Below are 6887 nucleotides of genomic sequence, written 5' to 3'. Positions count from 1 at the left end.
TTTCGTTACTTAATTGTGCTGTATTTTGGTAAACCACTAAGATGCACTAATGTTCCAGTCTCCCTTCACCCTTAAAGGTCATTTTACAATGTTCCTCTTTCAGTCTGGATTTTAGCTAAGGAAGTGATCAGGAACAAACGAACGTTAATTTTTCGGGATACTTTGATTATTACCTGGAGGACTTTTGGAGTAGAGAGATGTCTGTTCAACAGAGAACCCAGAAAAATTTTTGGTGACGAAAATTCAAAGGATCTGAAATAATTCAACCTTGCACTCTCCCAAATTTCCTTGCTTAAATGTGTATCTGTCACTTCTTGCAGTGTAAAAAGATCATTTTCTTCATTAAAGAACGTCCTTGCAGACAAAAGCAAGAGCCTAACTGAAAAGAATCTGGATTATTCTTTTATCTTATGGCTTTCAATACCGAGAGTTCCAAAGAGACGTTTGGCTCACCTTCGATACAGCTCTTTTCATTTAAGCAGGAAGGCTACATCTTTAAGGGAACTTGAACCTGTCAGCAAAGAAAGGAATTAGCTGTGGACTATAATAAGAGACACCTCCCGGAAATTGCTTAAATCGAAAATAGGGAACCACTAAAACCATTTTCAAAGTAGCTGAAGAATGGATTCGAACCACCTCTACTCTTAAAACCAGGGATTGCTACCTCAGCACCTCACTGCACAGAGCAACTCACGTGAGTGGAGGATCTAGAAAAACTGGTTGTTGTACATTGTTTTAAAATAAAATGCATCACTACAAAAGATTGAATTCTGAAATAGTGATTTCCTTTACTTGTGCTTGTGTGGTACATTAATGCATGCACATTTTAAGTTTTAAGTCAGCACTCAATTGCTGGCTTCAGTTACTATGGTTTTACAGGAGTGTAAACAGATTTTGGACGAAATGGGGGGAAGGGAGAGGGAATTCAGGGCACAGTCAGCTCAGACGAATTCAAGCAGTTCACTGAAAAAAATCTTCTTGAAATGAATGAACTATAAAATGTGCTGTCATCATATACCTCTTCCATTCTTCACAAACTCCTCTCCATCATTCCGTAACAGAAATGGTTTTGATAAATGAGTACCGACTGGGTGATCAGATTGAGGGTATTTTGCCATTTGAGCTACTAATGATAGAATGTTTAGCAAATTTTTTTAAAGAAATGCAACCATCGACGTTTGGGTGATATTTTTGTTGATTAATGAAATTTTTGGGCGACACGGGCAAATCAAAGTGTATATTTTATGGACTGAATTTACTTAAATGTTATTTTTAGTGATAGACTGATCAGCCAGAACATTATGACCACCGACCAGCTATCGATATAAACCTGTCCAGGTGATAGCAGCGTCACCTGACGAGGAATAACTGTTAGTCTAACACACGCACATTGCCTAAAGTATCAGTGAGCATGCCTAGAATGGGGAAGCTGCACAATTTATCTGAGTTTGACTGAGGGCGGACTGTGATGGCCAGAGGCTTGGCATGATCATTTCGGAAACTGTACAACTTGTTGGGTGTTCAAGAAGTGCTGTGGTGAGTCTCTTTGGCACATGGCGAAATCATATTCAGATGTTGTGGTGTTGGGTGGACATCCCTCATCCCTCATTACAGATGTCAGACATCGTAGGCTAGGCAGATTGCCAAAACAGGACAGGTGGTGAACAGTCGCTGGATTAACATCAGACTTTAATGCTGGATAGAGTAAAAGTGTGTCTGAACACACAATGCACTGAGCACTCCTTGTGATGGGCCTCCACAGCTGACAACCAATGCATGTGACTATGTTACCACCATAACATCAGCAGTTACGACTGAAATGGGCACGTGACAATCGCCACTGGACGTTGGCACAGTGGCAGAGCATTGTGTGGTCTGATGTCTTCTGCATCATGCTGATGGGAGAGTATGAATCCGCCATCTTCCAGGGGAACAACTCCTTAACACCTGTATGGTGGGACAGGGACAAGCTGGTGGCGGCTTCATTATGGACTGTGGAACATTCATGTGGGCATGCATGGGTCCAGTGGAGCTGTGCAAGGCGCCATGACAACCAAGAAGTATCGTACACTGGTTGCAGGCCACATACACCTCTTCATGAACAACATATTGCCTGATGGTAGTGGCATTTTTCAGCAAAATAATGCACCATGTCACAAGGCCAGGAGTGTCATGGAGAGCCTCAAGGAAAACAGCGGCGGGTTCCAATTGATCTGCTGGCCTCCCAACTCGCCAGACCTGAACCTGATCAAACACATCTGGGATGTGATTGAAATGCTGTCAGAGCTCATCGCCCCTCTCCCCGGAATTTAAGGGAATTAGGTGACTTGTGTGTGCAGATATGGTTACCAAGGCCATTTTGCTTCTATGCCATAATGTATCACAACTGTTATCTGTGCCAAAGATGGACATACTGGCTATTAGGGAGGTGGTCATAATGTTCTGGTTGATCATTGTATACACTGTTACACCGCCGTATGTAATACTGAAATATTACAACTTTGAAGTACTGCCAGTCCCCAAATAACGACCCCCATGCTAACAAGCAGCAATAGATCAGTAATTAGGCCATCACAGTAGTGCATGTATACTTTTATAGTACCATAACGGAATAAGAATCAGTTTTCCTCTACTTTCTTGTAACAAACTGATCCATAACTAGAAGCTGTAACATAACAACACACAGCACAAAAACAATAAAAGGCAGCACTTGCATTAAATTTAACTGCAAGTGAGACCGGAACAGCTTAACAAAACAACAACTCAGCCTACGAAAGGCGGAAAACGTACAGTAGTTGGTCTTGATTGAAACAGGATTGGGGAAATAGCCGATAGTGCTATGGAAACCTAGATACAGTCAAACCTTGAGATATCAGATCTCTATGAAAACCAAAATTCATTCGATATATCGATTTTCCGCTATAACCAGATTTAAGCAAAAAAAATACACTCCTGGAAATGGAAAAAAGAACACATTGACACCAGTGTGTCAGACCCACCATACTTGCTCCGGACACTGCGAGAGGGCTGTACAAGCAATGATCACACGCACGGCACAGCGGACACACCAGGAACCGTGGTGTTGGCCGTCGAATGGCTGCGCAGCATTTGTGCACCGCCGCCGTCAGTGTCAGCCAGTTTTGCCGTGGCATACGGAGCTCCATCGCAGTCTTTAACACTGGTAGCATGCCGCGACAGCGTGGACGTGAACCGTATGTGCAGTTGACGGACTTTGAGCGAGGGCGTATAGTGGGCAACCGGGAGGCCGGGTGGACGTACCGCCGAATTGCTCAACACGTGGAGCGTGAGGTCTCCACAGCACATCGATGTTGTCGCCAGTGGTCGGCGGAAGGTGCACGTGCCCGTCGACCTGGGACCGGACCGCAGCGACGCACGGATGCACGCCAAGACCGTAGGATCCTACGCAGTGCCGTAGGGGACCGCACCGCCACTTCCCAGCAAATTAGGGACACTGTTGCTCCTGGGGTATCGGTGAGGACCATTCGCAACCGTCTCCATGAAGCTGGGCTACGGTCCCGCACACCGTTAGGCCGTCTTCCGCTCACGCCCCAACATCGTGCAGCCCACCTCCAGTGGTGTCGCGACAGGCGTGAATGGAGGGACGAATGGAGACGTGTCGTCTTCAGCGATGAGAGTCGCTTCTGCCTTGGTGCCAATGATGGTCGTATGCGTGTTTGGCGCCGTGCAGGTGAGCGCCACAATCAGGACTGCATACGACCAAGGCACACAGGGCCAACACCCGGCATCATGGTGTGGGGAGCGATCTCCTACACTGGCCGTACACCACTGGTGATCGTCGAGGGGACACTGAATAGTGCACGGTAGATCCAAACCGTCATCGAACCCATCGTTCTACCATTCCTAGACCGGCAAGGGAACTTGCTGTTCCAACAGGACAATGCACGTCCGCATGTATCCCGTGCCACCCAACGTGCTCTAGAAGGTGTAAGTCAACTACCCTGGCCAGCAAGATCTCCGGATCTGTCCCCCATTGAGCATGTTTGGGACTGGATGAAGCGTCGTCTCACGCGGTCTGCACGTCCAGCACGAACGCTGGTCCAACTGAGGCGCCAGGTGGAAATGGCGTGGCAAGCCGTTCCACAGGACTACATCCAGCATCTCTACGATCGTCTCCATGGGAGAATAGCAGCCTGCATTGCTGCGAAAGGTGGATATACACTGTACTAGTTCCGACATTGTGCATGCTCTGTTGCCTGTGTCTATGTGCCTGTGGTTCTGTCAGTGTGATCATGTGATGTATCTGACCCCAGGAATGTGTCAATAAAGTTTCCCCTTCCTGGGACAATGAATTCACGGTGTTCTTATTTCAATTTCCAGGAGTGTAGTTTAGAATGCACGATTTTTTTATTACTGTGCTGTGATTTTTTTTTTGTGTGTATGTGATGTAGACCTATGTTTAGTTTTGGTATTATAAAAAAGCAATCAAGATAGATTGTTATGCATATTGCTTTATTTCTTCTGAAATAGACATTAATTTATAAGTTTAAAATGAAGTACTTTCAGCATAAAAAATTAAATTCGGTAAAAGAATACGCCATATGTACATAAAAATTTCCAGAAATCATTGGCTTTAAAAGTAATCTGTCATTTTTGCTTGGTTTAAACTTATGATCAACTTTGAGTCAATTTCATTATCTATGATTATGATGGCTGAGAACACATTATCGTTTACCTCCTCGAAATTCTCCTTGTACGCTCGGATTGTCTCAAGAGCCGCTCTGGCATACCTGGCTGTCGCTGATGGCGTTTTTTCAACCTTACCTTCCTCCACTTCCCCTTCCTCTTCGGCACTGTTGCCGCCTTTTTGGTTTGCTGTCTTGACAGAGTCAACAATCTCGGCTTCTGTTAGTGATCCTGCTACTGTGACATCGTTGTCCACATACATGAAATCTTTAAAATGAACGTGTTGTTCAAGAGAATCGCCACTTTCGTTCATTCGGATTCGCGGGTACTAAGGGAGGGAGGGGGGGGGGGCTCTCCTGTAAGTAATATATAAAATAAACAAAATTCCCATAAACCAGTGCTGAATCAAACTAAGATCTTACATGCTTAAGTATTAAATCCACCAGATGCTCATTTTTCTCTGTCATAGAAGATCTACATGTTTGGAAACAATTGACGATCGTTTGCTGTTTCATGTTTCTCTATACTTTAGCCATAATTCTCATAGCATCTAAAATGTTGATAGTTGTAAGGCTGTCATAGTGAATATTGCGAAAGTCATATGGACTGCTTCATACCTGTAGTTTTGTTTGACATCTTGATTATTCAGTGATCTAACGGCGGCAATTTACGGCATAGAATTACGTGGTAAAAATTGTACTGTCACGGATTTTAATGGAGAGATAATATTGTATGCACTGCAATTGTTCACAAACCTGTCACGGATTTTAAGGGAAGAATAGCATTGTGCCAAAAGCAACACAAATTTTCCATTTTGGAGCGTCATTTTCCTAAATAATCCTTCAACCAGTCGGAAAAGACTTCTGAAGACGTCCGTCTTCTTTGTTCGCAGTGCTCTCCACAGGGAACGACTTACACCCAGAAAAACGTAGCTGTTTCTTAGGTTTTTCAGTCATAAGTGGCTTGAGTTTTTCTGTGCCTGTCATATTTGCTTCCGTGACATTTTTCTGCTCGGAAAGTCAATGTTTTGTCTAGAAGACAAATGTAAAAAGTCCTGGTTCGTCTTTGTTAAAAGCATCATCCAGGTTGTAAACTTGAAGGTTCCTCTGTAATTCTAACTTCCCCTCGACACAAAAAATGTTGTTATCAACACTGGTATTTCCCCCACTCACGGTTCAAAAAATAATAGCCACAGCCACTGTTCAAAAAACAATACCATTTCTTGTCCTGAAATTTTCTAACCACCTTTACTCATATGAAACGTATCGTAACCCAAAGCTGCTGCAAAATAATCTGCATTTTCTTTCAAATAGTTAGCTGATGTTCACATTATCGTTCGTCTGTTGTCAGAACTACTGTACTAAACACTCTTCTAAGTCTGGAAACTGACCCTTCCATTGTCGTTTCCGATCTGTTCTAACCACTACAGCTATGTCTTACTTTTTTTCCTCCCTTATTTCACTTCGTAAGCTAACTTTTGCTTCGCAGTGACTGCTAGAGATTTCTTCTTAGAGTGCATGGCTGACTTTTACACCTCACACAGCCCAAAATCGCACCTGCACAAAGGGTGTGGGAATTGCAATGCGGTGCAGATCTCACTGATGCATCGACACAGGGAGCGAAAGGACTGGAATTCTCCTATTTGCGCCTGAGAGAGAGAGAGAGAGAGGTGATTTCGATATGAAGAGTTTTTGTCCACTGAACTTCGATATACAGAGGGGTCCAAAAAATTGTATCCTCTGTTTAAAAGTCCATAACTGGCAAAGTAATTGACGGCGTTGTCTCATTTTTGGTGAAAGTGTAGCTTAAAGTCCAACTTAAAGATATCACTGTAGGTGTTCGAAATGGTCACCATTAACATCCACACCCAAACGAACTGCAGCACGAGCTACTGACTGCGACGTGTTCAGTTGGATATTTGAACATGAATGTACGATGGATTCTCGAAGTTCATCCAATGTGCGTGGCTTTTGTCAATAAACGAGGTCCTTTAGTGTTCCCACTAGTAAAAGTCGAGAGGAGTTATGTCTGGGGAACGTGGTGGATACTCCACAGTACCTCTATGGCCTATCCATCTTCTTCCTGGTAGATTTTCGTCGAGATACGCCCTAACACGATTTTGATAGTGGGCTAGGGCACCATCTTGTTGAAAGTAAACTCTTCCGTCTCCATATAAGTCTCGGATGGCAGGTAAAATGGATGTCTGAAGCATCTGAAGGTAC

The sequence above is a fragment of the Schistocerca piceifrons genome, chromosome 8 (genome assembly GCF_021461385.2).
Source record: "Schistocerca piceifrons isolate TAMUIC-IGC-003096 chromosome 8, iqSchPice1.1, whole genome shotgun sequence".
Classification (NCBI taxonomy): domain Eukaryota; kingdom Metazoa; phylum Arthropoda; class Insecta; order Orthoptera; family Acrididae; genus Schistocerca; species Schistocerca piceifrons.
The sequence above is the reverse complement of the archived record's forward strand: the minus strand, read 5'-3'. Positions refer to the sequence as shown.